This window comes from Aethalodelphis obliquidens, unplaced genomic scaffold (genome assembly GCF_003676395.1).
Source record: "Aethalodelphis obliquidens isolate GAN/ISIS:26980383/991018 unplaced genomic scaffold, ASM367639v1 scaffold40, whole genome shotgun sequence".
Taxonomy (NCBI): domain Eukaryota; kingdom Metazoa; phylum Chordata; class Mammalia; order Artiodactyla; family Delphinidae; genus Aethalodelphis; species Aethalodelphis obliquidens.
The window spans coordinates 15,881,949-15,895,097 of record NW_020837984.1 but is presented as its reverse complement, the minus strand read 5'-3'; positions in this window follow the sequence as shown (position 1 = coordinate 15,895,097).

The window sequence follows — 13,149 nt, the reverse complement described above, 5'->3', positions numbered from 1 at the left end:
GCTGATTTTCGATTGGATTTTTTTTAATTTTAAGTTTTGAGACTTTTTTATTTTTTTAATTTTTTGGCCACACCGTGCGGCATGTCGGATCTTAGTTCGCTGACCAGGGATCGAACTTGCCCCTGCAGGGGAAGAGCAGAGTCCTAACCTCTGGAGATCAGGCAAGTCCAAGACTTTATATATTTTAGGTATAAGGCCTTTGTTGGATATGTGATTTGTAAATATTTTCTGCTAGTCTATAATTTGTCTTTACCATCCTTTTAGGTCTTTTGCAAAACAAAAGTTTTCACTTTGATGAAATCCAATTTATCCACTTTTCCTCTTTTGGATTTTACTTTTGGTGTCAAGTCTAAGAACTCTGGCCAAATCCTAGATCCTTAAGATTTTCCTTACACTCTTCTCTGAAAGTTTCATAGTTTTGTGTTTTACATTTAAATCCATGATCCTTTTTGAGTTTTTCATATAAGGTGTGAAGTTTAGGTCGAGGTTCAATTTTTTGCTGATGGATGTCCAATTGCTCCAACACCATTTAATGTAAAGTCTACTCCTATTCCATTGAATTGCCTTTGCTTCTTTGTAAATAATTAATTGGGTATATTTGTGTGGGTCTATCTCCAGGTTTTCTATTCTGTTCCATTGATCTCTGTGTATTTCCTTCTCTTGGTACCATGCTCTCTTGATTACCGCACCTAAATGGTAAGAATTAACATTAGAAAGTGATTTCTTTCCCTTTATTCTTCTTTTTCAAAATGGTTTTGTCTATTCTAGGGCTCTTCCCTTCCCATATAAACTTTATTTATTTATTGAGATATAGTTGATGTACAATATTGTATAAGTTTCAGGTACACAATGTAGTGATTCACAATATTTAAAGGTTATATTCCATTTATAGTTATGATAAAAATATTGGCTATATTCCCTGTGATGTACAATACATCGTTGTAGCTTATTTATTTTATACATAGTAGTTTGTACCTCTGAATCCCCTACCCCTACTTTACCCCTCCCCCTTCCCTCTCCCCACTGGTAACCACTAGTTTGTTTTCTCTGTGAGTCTGTTTCTTTTTTTGTTACATTCACTAGTTTACTTTATAGATTCCACATAGAAGTGACATCATACAGTATTTGTCTCTCTGTGTCTGACTTATTTCGCTCAGCATTGTGCCCTCCAGGTCCATCCTTGCTGTGGCAAATGGTAAAATTGCATTCTTTTTTTTTAATGGATGAGTAATATTCCATTCCTCTATATATTACATACATGGCATAATATATATACACCACATCACCTTTATCCATTCATCTGTTGATGGGCATTACGTTGCTTCCATATCTTGGCTATTGTTAATGATTTTGCTATGAACATTGGGGTGCATGTATCTTTTTGAATCAGTGTTTTCATTTTTTTCTAATACGTACCCAGGAGTGGAATCGCTGGATCATATGGTAGTTCCAATTTTTAGTTTTTTTGAGAAACCTCCCTACTGTTTTCCACAGTGGCTGCACCAATTTATATTCCCACCAACAGTGTATGAGGGTTCCCTTTTCTCCACATCCTCTCCAACATTTACTATTTGTAAACTTTTTAATGATAGCTATTCTGACAGATGTGAGGTGATCTCTCATTGTGGTTTTGATTTGCATTTCTCTAATAAGTAGCGAAGTTGAACATCTTTTCATATGCCTTTTGGCCATCTGTATGTCTTCTTTGGGAAAATGTCTATTCAGGTCTTCTGCCCATTTTTTAATCAGGTTGTTCGGTTTGTTTTTTTTTTTGATATTGAGTTGTATGAGTTGTCATATATATTGGATATTAACTGCTTATTGGTCATATCATTTGCAAAGATTTTCTCCTGTTCAGGTTGCCTTTTTTATTTGTTGATGGTTTCCTTTGCTATGCAAAAGATTTTAAGTTTAATTAGGTCCCATTTGTTTAATTTACTGTTTTTCCCTTTGCCTTAGGAGACAGATCCAAAAAAATATTTCTATGACTAATGTCAAAGAGTGTTCTGCCTATGTTTTCTTCTAGGAGTTTTATGGTTGCAGTCTTACATTTAGGTCTTTAATCCATTTTGAGTTTTATTTTGTATATGGTGCTAGAGAATGTTCTGATTTCATTTTTTTACATGTAGGTATCCAGATTTCCCAGTACCACTTACTGAAGAGACTGTCTTTTCTCCACTGTATATTGTCCCCTCTGTCATAGATTGACCAAAATCCAGTGTGTGGGTTTATTTCTGGGCTCTCTATTCTGTTCCATTGATCTATGTCTCTGTTTTATTTTTCCTCCCAATACCATACTTTTTTTCTTTTTAAGATTTTTTAAAAATTTTTATTTATTTATTTATATTTTGGATGCATTGGGTCTTTGTTGCTGTGCACGGGCTTTCTCTAGTTGTGGTGAGCGGGGGCTATTCTTCATTGTGGTGCACGGGCTTCTCATTGCAGTGGCTTCTCTTGTTGCAGAGCATGGGCTCTAGGCATGCGGGCTTCAGTAGTTGTGGCTTGCGGGCTCAGTAGTTGTAGCTTCTGGGCTTGAGCATAGGCTTAGTAGTTGTGGCGCATGGGCTTAGTTGCTCCGTGGCATGTGGGATCTTCCCGGACCAGGGCTTGAACCCATGTCCCCTGCATCGGCAGGCAGATTCTTAAACACTGCGCCACCAGGGAAGCCCTAAGATTTTTTTTTTTTTTTTGATGTGGACCATTTTTAAAGTCTTTATTGAATTTGTTACAACATTGCTTCTGTTTTATGTTTTGGTTTTTTGGCCACAAGGCATGTGGGATCTTAGCTCCCTGACCAGAGATTGAACCCACACCCCCTGCATTGGAAGGCGAAGTCTTAACCACAGGACCACCAGGGAAGTCCCAATACCATACTGTTTGACTACTGTAGCTTTGTAGTATAGTCTGAAGTCAGCGAGCATGATTCCTCCAGCTCTGTTCTTCTTTTCAAGATTATTTTGGCTATTTAGGGTCTTTTGTGTTTCTATACAAATTTTAAAATTATTTGTTCTATTTCTGTGAAAAATGCCCTTGGTATTTTGATAGGTATTGCATGGCATCTGTAGATTATCCTGGGTAGTATTGCCATTTTAACAATATTAGTTCTTCCATTCCATAAACACAGTTTATCTTTCCATCTGTTTATGTAGTCTTCAATTTCTTTTGTCAGTACCTTACAGTTTTCTGAGTACAGGTCTTTTACCTCCTTAGGTAGGTTTATTCCTAGATATTTTATTCTTTTTGATATGATTGTAAATGGAATTTTTCCTTAATTTCTCTTTCATAGTTTATTGTTAGTGTATGGAAATGCAACATATTTCTGTATATTAATTTTGTAACCTTGCACCTTTACCAAATTCATTGATGAGCTCTAGTAGTTTTTTGGTGGCGTCTTTAGGATTTTCTATGTATGGTATCATGTCATCTGCAAACCAGTGACAGTTTTACTTCTTCCTTTCCAATCTGGATTTCTTTTATTTCTTCTTCTTGTCTGATTTCTGTGGCTAGGACTTCTAATACTATGCTGAATAAAAGTGGCAAGAGTGGGTCTCCTTGTCTTGTTCCTGATCTTAGAGGAAATGCTTTCAGCTTTTCACTGTTGAGTATGATGTAGCTGTGGGCTTGTCATATATGGCCTTTCCTATGTTGGAGTATATTCCCTCTATGCTCACTTTCTGGAGAGTTTTTATCATAAATGGATGTTGAATTTTATCAAAAGCTTTTTTCTGCAACTATTAAGATGATCATATGGTTTTTATTCTTCAATTTGTGAATGTGGTGAATCACATTGATTGACTTGTAGGATATTGAAAAATTCTTCCATCCCTGGAATAAATCCTACTTGATTATGTGTATATGATCCTTTTAATGTATTGTTGGATTTGGTTTGCTAATATTTTGTTGAGGATTTCTGTATCTATGTTCATCAGTGATAGTGGCCTGTAATGTTCTTTTACATTACATTACATCTTTAACATTCTTTTACATCTTTCTATTACAATTTATTTATTTATTTATTCATTTATTTTTTTTTTGGCTGTGTTGGGTCTCCGTTGCTGCGCATGGTCTTCCTCTAGTTGCAGGGTGAGTGGGGGCTACTCTTCGTTGTGGTGCAAGGGCTTCTCATTGCGGTGGCTTCTCTTGTTGCAGAGCAGGGCTCTAGGCGAGTGGGCTTCAGTAGTTGTGGCACACAGGCTCAGTAGTTGTGGCACATGGGCTTAGTTGCTCCGCAGCATGTGGGATCCTCCTGGACCAGGGCTCAAACACGTGTCGCCTGCATTGGCAGGCAGATTCTTAACCACTGCGCACCAGGGAAGTCCCTAATTTTTTGTGTGGTATCTTTGTCTGGTTTTAGTATTGGGTGGGGTGATGCTAGTCCCATAGAATGCATTCAGAAGCATTTCTTCTTCTGCAATTTTTTGGAATAGTTTGAGAAGGACAGATGTTAACTCTTCTCTAAATGTTTGATAGAATTCACTTGTGAAGCCATCTGGTCCTGGACTTTTGTTTGTTGGGAGTTATTTGTTTTTGTTTTACTGTTTCAATTTCATTACTGGTAGTTGATCTCTTCATATTTTCTATTTCTTCCTGGTTCAGTCTTGGGAAATTGTACATCTCCAGACATTTGTCCATTTCTTCTAGATTGACCATTTTATTGGCATAGTTATTCATATCAGTCTGATTCTTTGCATTTCTGTGGTGTTGGTTTTAACTTCTCCTTGTTCATTTCTGATTTTTTTTTTTTTAATTTGGGCTTTCTCTCTCTCTCTTTCATGAGTATGGCTAAAGGTTTATCAATTTTGTTTATCTTTTCAAAGAAACAGCTCTTAGTTTCATTGATCTTTTCTACTGTTTTTAAAGTCTCTATTTCATTTATTTTTGCTCTGATCTTTGATTTCTTTCCTTCTACTAACTTTGGGTTTTGTTTGTTCTTCTTTTTCTATGCTCCTTTAGGTGTTAAGGTTAGGTTGTTTATTTGAGATTTTTTCTTATTTCCTGAGGTATGCTTGTATCACTATAAACTTCCTTCTTACAACTGCTTTTGCTGCATCCTATAGATTTTGGATCGTTATGTTTTTATTTGTCTTCAGGTATTTTTTAATTTCCTCTTTGATTTCTTCAGTGAGCCATTGGTTGTTTAGTAGCATATTGTTTAGCCTCCATGTGTTTGTGTTTTTTGGCAGTTTTTTTCTTGTGGTTGATTTCTAGTCTCACAGCATTGTGGTCAGAAAAGATGCTTGATATGCTTTCAATTTTCTTAAAAATTACCAAGAATGTGATGTGAGCTATCCTGGAGAATGTTCCATGTGCATTTGAAAAGAATGTGTATTCTGCTGCTTTTGGATGAAATGTCCTACATACAGCTATTAAGTCCATCTGACCTAATGTGTCATCTAAGGCCTGTGTTTCCTTATTGATTTTCTGTCTGGGTGATCTGTCCATTGATGTAAGTGGGGTGTTAAAGTCCCCTACTACTATTTTTACTGTTGTTTTTTCCCTTTGTGTCTGTTAGTATTTGCTTTGTGTTAATATGTTGGGTGCATATATATTTACAATTGTTATACTTTCTTCTTGGATTGATCCATTGATCATTACGCAATGCCCTTCTTTGTCTCTTGTAACAGTCTTTATTTAAAAGTCTATTTTGTCTGATATATAACTATTGCTACCCAGGCCTTCTTTTGATTTCCATTTGCATTGAATACCCTTTTCCATCCCCTCACTTTTAGTCTGTGTTTGTCTTTAGATCTGAAATGAGTCTCTTGCATGCAGCATATATACATGCACTTGATGTTGTCCCAGAGGTCTCTTAAAACTGTCCTCATTTCTTTTCATTCTTTTTTCTGTTCAGCGGCAGTGATTTCCACTACTCTGTCTTCCACTCACTGATCCATTCCTCTGTATCATTTAGTCTACTGTTGATTCCTTCTAATATATTTTTCATTTATGATTGTATTCTTCATTTCTGTTTGTTCTTTATATTTTCAAACTCTGTTAAAAAAATTCTAACATCTCACTCTGTGCATCCATTCTTCTCCTGAGTTCTTTGATCATCTTTATGATCACCATCCTAAACTCTTTCTTGGGTAGATTGCTTATCTCCACTTAGTCCTTCTTTGGGTTTTATCTTGTTTCTTCCTTTGGAACATGTTCCTGTTGCCTCATTTTGCCTAAGTTGCTGTTTTTATTTTTACGTATGTGGTAGATTGGTTACATTTCCTAACCTTGGAGAAGGGGCCTTTTGTAGGAGATGTCCTCTGCTTCCCAGCAGCACATTCCCCTCTTGTCACCAGAGCTATATGCTCTAGGGGTTCCCCGTATGAGGGCCATGTGGGCCTTTCTGGTGTCTGCCCCCAGTTGGCAGAGTTGGGACCTGGGATCTCTGGTTAGAGGGCCCAGGGGGTCCCAAGTCTAGTGCCTGCACAGTGGTGTGTGGGGTGGTGTCCTGGGCCCTCTGGTGGGCAGTGCCATGTCCAGAGACAGCTGTGGGTTCAGGGGGTGGTGAGGCAGCCTGTCTGCTAGAGGATGAAGCTATGTCCATACACAGTTGCTTGGCCTGAGACATCCCTACACTGGTGTCTACAGGCTGTTGGATCAGGGTGGGGCTTGGTCCCGGGGCTAAAAAGCTAGAGGGAGGATTCCAAAATGGCACATGCCAGCACTAGTGTCCATGTGGTAGAATGAGCTCCCCAAAATGGCTGCCACCAGTGCCTATGTCCCCACTGTGAGCTGCAGTTGCCTCCTGTCTCTCTGGGAGACTGTCCAAGATCAGCAGGTAGGTCTGACCTAGGCTACTATCAAATTACTCCTTCTGCCCGGGGTCATGGAGCATGTGAGATTGTGTGTGCACCCTTTAAGGGTGAAGTCTCTATTTCTCCCAGCCCCCTGGAACACCCTAAAGTAAGTCCCACTGGCCTGCAAAGCCAAATGCTCTGGGGGCTTGTTTTCCCAGTGCAGGACCCCCAGGATGGGGAGCATATTGTGGGGCTTCAACCTCTCACTCCCTTGGAAGAACCTCTGCCATTGTAGTTATTCTCCCCTTTGTAGCTTGCCCAACTAGGGTTACAGGGCTTGACTACATCACATCTCTGCCCCTCCTACCCATCTTGTGGTTACTTCTTTATATCTTTAGTTGTAGATTTTTTCGGGTAGGTTCTGGTCTTTTTCACCAATGGTTGTTCTGCAAATATTTGTGATTTTGGTGTGCCCAAGAGAGGTGAACTCAGGGTATTTCTACTGCAGCACCTTGGCCAATTCCCCTCCACTGTTTCAGCTTTATGTGTCCCATATATACCTTAGAATAAGCTTGTATATGTCTACAAAAATAAACAACTTGCTGGGATTTTGACAGGAATTGCATTAACCTATAGAACAATTTTGGGGAGAATTAACATCTTAACTGTGTTGAACTTTTCAATCCATGAACATAATCATCTATTTATTTAGGTCTCCCTTAATTTCTTTCACCAGCATTTTATAATTTTCATAATATAGATCCTGTACATGTTTTGGTACATTTACACCTAAGTAATTTTCTTTGGAGCAATTGTAAATGGTATTGAATTTGAAAAAAAAAATTTTGGTTTCTACTTATTGTCAGTATATAGAAAATACAATTCATTTTTGTATTGCTCTTATATCTTACTGAACTCATGTAAGAGTTCTAGAAGTTTTGTTGTAGATTCCGTGGAGTTTTCTATGTAGACAATCATATCATCTGCAGATAGCAATAGTTTTATTTCTTCTTTCTGATTTTTCTTTCTTGCAGTGGCTACAATTTATAATACTATGTTGAATAACAGAAGTGAGAGTGGACATCCTTTCATTGCTTGGGATCTGAGAGGGAGAGCACTGTCTTTCAATGTTAAGTGTGATGCTAGCTGTAGATTTTGGGGGGTAGAGCCTCTTTATGAGATTGAGGAAGTTCCCATCTATTTTTAGTGTACTGAGAGGTTTTTTTTGTTTGTCTATTTAACCATGAATGGGTGTTGAATTTTGTCAAATGTCTTTTCTGAATCAAAAGCTATCATATGGCTTTTTCCTTCCTTAGCCAGTTGATATGGTGGATTACATTGATGAGTTTCCAATATTGAACCAGCCTTGCATATCTAGAATAAATCCCTCAAATGATGGGCAGGAAATATTCCTTCTTCTACTTTCTGGAAGAAATTGTATAAAGTACTTCTTTGAATGTTTCAAAATATTCTTCAGTGAAACCATCTGGGCCTGGAGTTATCTTTTTTGAGAGTGTTTTGGTTATAAATTCAATTTTAGGATTATTCAGACTCTCTACTTCATCTTGGCTTAGTTTTGGTAACTTGTGATTTTCAAGGGACTTGTCCATTTCTTCCAAGTTGTCGAATTTGAGCAGAGATTACTCATAGTATTCCTTTATTCTTCTAATAGCTGCAGTGTCTGTTGTGCTATTTCCTTTTTCATTCCCAATATTAGTATCCGTGTCTTCTTCTTGTGAATCTTGCTGAGGTTCATCAATTTTATTTTTTTGAGGGACTAGCTTTGTTTCATTAATTTTTCCCTCTCATTTTCCTCTTTTCAATTTTATTAATTTCTGCTTTATCATTTCCTTCTGATTACATTGGGTCTCACTTGCTCCTTTTTCTAGCTTCTTGAGCTATGAACTTATTTCTTCTACAAAGCAAGCACTTAAATATTCCTCAGTACTTCACTAGCTGTAGCCCACAAATTTTGATGTCTTCATCTTCATTCCTGTTTTTTCCCTTTGAAACGTCATCTTTGACCCATGGATTATTTATAAGTGTGCTGTTTAATTTCCAAGTGTTTTGTGATTTTCCTATTGTCATTGTGTTGTTGATTTGTTTGATTCCATTATGGTCAAAGTACATATTCTGTATTATTCTAATTGTTTTAAATATGTCAAAGTTTGTTTTATGGTCCAGATTATGGTCTGTAATGCATATTCTATACTTGCTTGAAAACAATGTGTATTCTGCTGTTGCTGGGTGTTCTAGAAATGCTAATTAGATCCTGTTGATTTGATGATTTTCTTCAGTTCTTCTGTATGCTTGATGATTTTCTCTCTAGCAATTCTATCAATTGGTGAGAGGTACTGAAGTCCCCAAGTATAACTGATTTTTCTATTTCTCCTTTTAGCTCTATCAGTTTTTCCTTCATGTATTTTGAAGCTTTGTTGCTTGGCGTTTAAACATTTAGGATTGTTACATCTTCTTGGTGGACTGATCTTTTTCTTGTCATGTAATGTTTCTCATTGTCTCTAGTAATACACTTTGAAGTATAATTTATCTGACATTAATATAACCAGTTAAAAAATTAATGTTAGCCCAGTTTTGAAGGACAGTTTCCTAGGGCCACTTGCGGTACCAATTATTCTATCAATCTAGGTCTCATTAAGAAATAGCACACTGATATTAGGATAACTTGAGGAAGGTTTAATAAAGAGACTATTGACAAAGTGTGGAGGCTATAGGGTAGTTCAACACCTTAGGATGAGTAACAGTACTAGTTACTGGAACCTAAAAGGAGAGAATGCAGCCTTGATTAAAATGTTGATTCCTAGTTGAAGAACAAAGCCAGACTGAGGTAATCCTGCAGAGAGAAAGCCAGGAGAAATACTCTGACCTCACTTACTCTGTTTGATCTCCTGCCCTGGCTCCTCATTCAAAACCACACAGAAGTGGACAGGCAATGGATGCTGTCCACATAGGTTAGCCTCCTGGCGCAGAAAGCAGGGTGGGAAAGGGTAGGGAGTGGATCTGGTAGGACAAACAGAAAATATCTAACAGTTCCTTACCTGAAGGACCCTGAAATTTTCTCTTGGATTTACCTCTAGGTTTTTAAGACTCAAATTCTAAAGAGAGGATAATAACTAGAACTATCTAAAAATGGAAGTGGCCACAGTGGGAGCACCCAGGCCCTAGAAGTACTCCTTGAATGGACAGCCATTCCATTGCGGGAATGCCATGGAGAATTTTGAGCATCTGAAGACTGGCCTTGGTGACCTATTATGCCCCCCCAGCACTGAGATTTTGCTGCCAAGACGGCTGCAACAAAACAGCCTAAAAAGTATGGAAAGTAGTCAGTGTGGAGGTCCTAACCACTGGCATTAGGAATCAGGTTGGAGTACAGAGGAATAGACTGGGGTTGTCCATAGGACGTGACAGAGGAAGCACTGTGTGTTTGGATGTTTCAAGCAAGGCTGGGGAGATGAAAGGGACAGGAGCCTAGTGGAATCAGCCACAAATCAACAAGGAAATCAGCAGTATCACATTAGACAAAAGATGGAAATTAAACTGTTGCCTTACATCAGCACCAGAGTAGATGGCATGTAAAGGTCAGTGTGTAAATGTGATTTTCCTAAATATGGGATTTCATCTCAAAAGTGTGCATATTTTCCTTTGACAATGGGATAAAGTTCCCAACCTCAACATCTAAAGCTATGAGTTTGAGAGAAAGTTGATAAAACATAAGAAAATGGATTAGCTCTCAGAACTGAAAATCCAGAGGTAGGGTGGCTTCCATGTTGGTTCCCAATGGCAGGACTACTGAGAAGGGAGAAATGAGTGCTTCACAAGCAAGCAACAGCAATCACATGTACAAGCCCTCCTAAGTACCTTTCATTCCCACCTCTAAACCTCACTTCCCCACAACAGCAACTCCTCCCCACAACAGCAACTCCTCTCTCTCAGGTCTTGGAGCTACACTATATGTCCATTTAATTGACATGCTGGACAGAAGAGATTGGAATTTTCAAATACTTAGGTGCCAAGCTATTCTACTCAAGGAGAAAGGCCCCAGGTGAACATGAGGAAGGCATGATTTCTGCCTTCCTTCAAGCTGTTGGTCACAGGTGCCCCTTTTGGCATGCACAGCCCTCCCTGCTAAGTGTTAATTCAAAGTTTAATGACACAGTGTATTTCTTAAGTAAAAAAGGCCTGAAATACAAGCAAATTACTTAAGGGCTTAAAGAAGGAAAATAGGGAGATTCATAGAGTTCTCTGTTTAATTCAGTTTTCTTATGTTTACGTGTTCCTCAGCTTTCTAACTAATATAGCTTTGAATGTTGCATTAGAAAAACCTGGCTGGGTCACACTTACCAAGAGCCAGCAGCTCACAGCAAAGTATGGGGCCACTTCTATAACTGCAGAGTGATTATACCTCAGTGCCAAAGTTTGAACTTCACCTTTGCAACATTCCTCAGGTATCTTCACCCCTTCCTTCCCTGGCGGGGGCAGCTTACCACAAGGGGTTTTCCTCGGGAAGGTGGTGGCAACAGGTCTGTTGGAGTTGGAGGACTGAAAATAAAAAAGTTCCAGACTACAGGGCCGTCACAGGGTAGATAACACCTGAGTGCAGCTCCCAGTCAGTCCCTGCAGTGGCTGTTATAAGCCAGGCCTCTCTTCTCTGGTCCTTAATACACGACTAGGATCAACTCGGGGGGCCTACACACACCTGGAGTCAAGAGGTTGTCACTGCAACCAAGGCTGGTGAGAGGTGGTGCGTTAATTACACTTCCACCCAAGCCTCTGGCTAGTCTTTTCAAAAAGGCACCAGCATACTCCAGGTGCCCCTCCTGGCCACTCAGAAGCCTTTCTCGGTAAGTCAGGAGAGACTCAGAAGGCTCCAGCTGTTCTACAGGGCTGAGTCACCCCAGATACAGCAGGGCTGCCTCCTCTAGTACACCCCTGCCAGTGGGGAATGCAGCCCCACTGGCAGGGGTGTACTAAAGGCAGGGCAATGGGTATAGTCTATTCCATGAAGGCCAAATTGGGGGGGGGGTGTCTATAAAGTACTTAAAAATAATAAAAACTGAGTAAAACTGCTTTTTATCATCATCATTTACTATAGGCAACTCTATACAATATTAGTGATAAAATACCCCACCCCACCAAAGTCTAGAGACCACTCCTACCAGTGGTCTGGAAAAAAATCAAAAATGAAATTAAACGAACCTCAATGTTAATCTAGATGGCAGCATAACTGTTAAAGAACTATTTCCAAGTGACTTGAAAGCCCTATAATTTGAACGTATATCCTTACTAGGATATACTCTAAAGGCAAAACAAAAGCAAAGGTGGAAAAAAAGTTTTTTAATGTTTATTGGAGTATAGTTGATTCACAATGTTGTGTTAGTTTCAGGTGTACAGCAAAGTGAATCAGCTATATATGTACATATATCCACCCTTTTTTTTTTTTTTTTGTGGTATGCAGGCCACTCACTGTTGTGGCCTCTCCCGTTGCAAAGCACAGGCTCCAGATGCACAGGCCCAGCGGCCATGGCTCACAGGCCCAGCCACTCTGCGGCATGTGGGATCCTCCTGGACCGGGGCACGAACCCACGTCCCCTGCATCGGCAAGCGGACTCTCAACCACTGCGCCACCAGGGAAGCCCCTATCCACTCTTTTTTAGACTCCTTTCCCATGTAATCCATTACAGAGTATTGAGTAGAGTTCCCTGTGCCATACAGTAGGCCTTTATTAGTTATCTATTTTACATACAGTAGTGTGTATATGTCAATCCCAATCTCCCAATTTATCTCTCCTCCCCCTTATTTCCTGTTAACCGTAAGTTTTTCTACATCTGTTAACTGTTTTGTAGATAAGTTCATTTGTACCTTTTTAGATTCCACATATAAGCAATATCTTGTCTTTTTTGTGTCTGACTTACTTCACTCAGTATGACAATCTCTAGGTCCATCCATGTTGCTGCAAATGGCATTATTTCATTCTTTTTTTTTTTTTTACAGCTGAGTAATATTCCATTGTATGTATGTATGTATATATATACATATATATATACACCACATCTTCTTTATCCATTCCTCTGTTGATGGACATTTACGTTGCTTCCATGTCCTGGCTATTGTAAATAGTGCTGCAATGAACACTGGGGTACACATATCCTTTCAAATTATAGTTTTCTCTGGATATATTCCCAGGAGTGGGACTGCTGGATCATATGGTAGCTCAATTTTTAGTTTTTTAAGGAACCTCCATACTGTTCTCCATAGTGGCTACACCAATTTACATTCCCACGAACAGTGTCGGAGGGTTCCCTTTTCTCCACACCCTCTCCAGCATTTATTGTTTGTAGATTCTTTGACGATGACCATCCCGACGGGTGTGAGGTGACATACCTCATTGTAGTTTTGA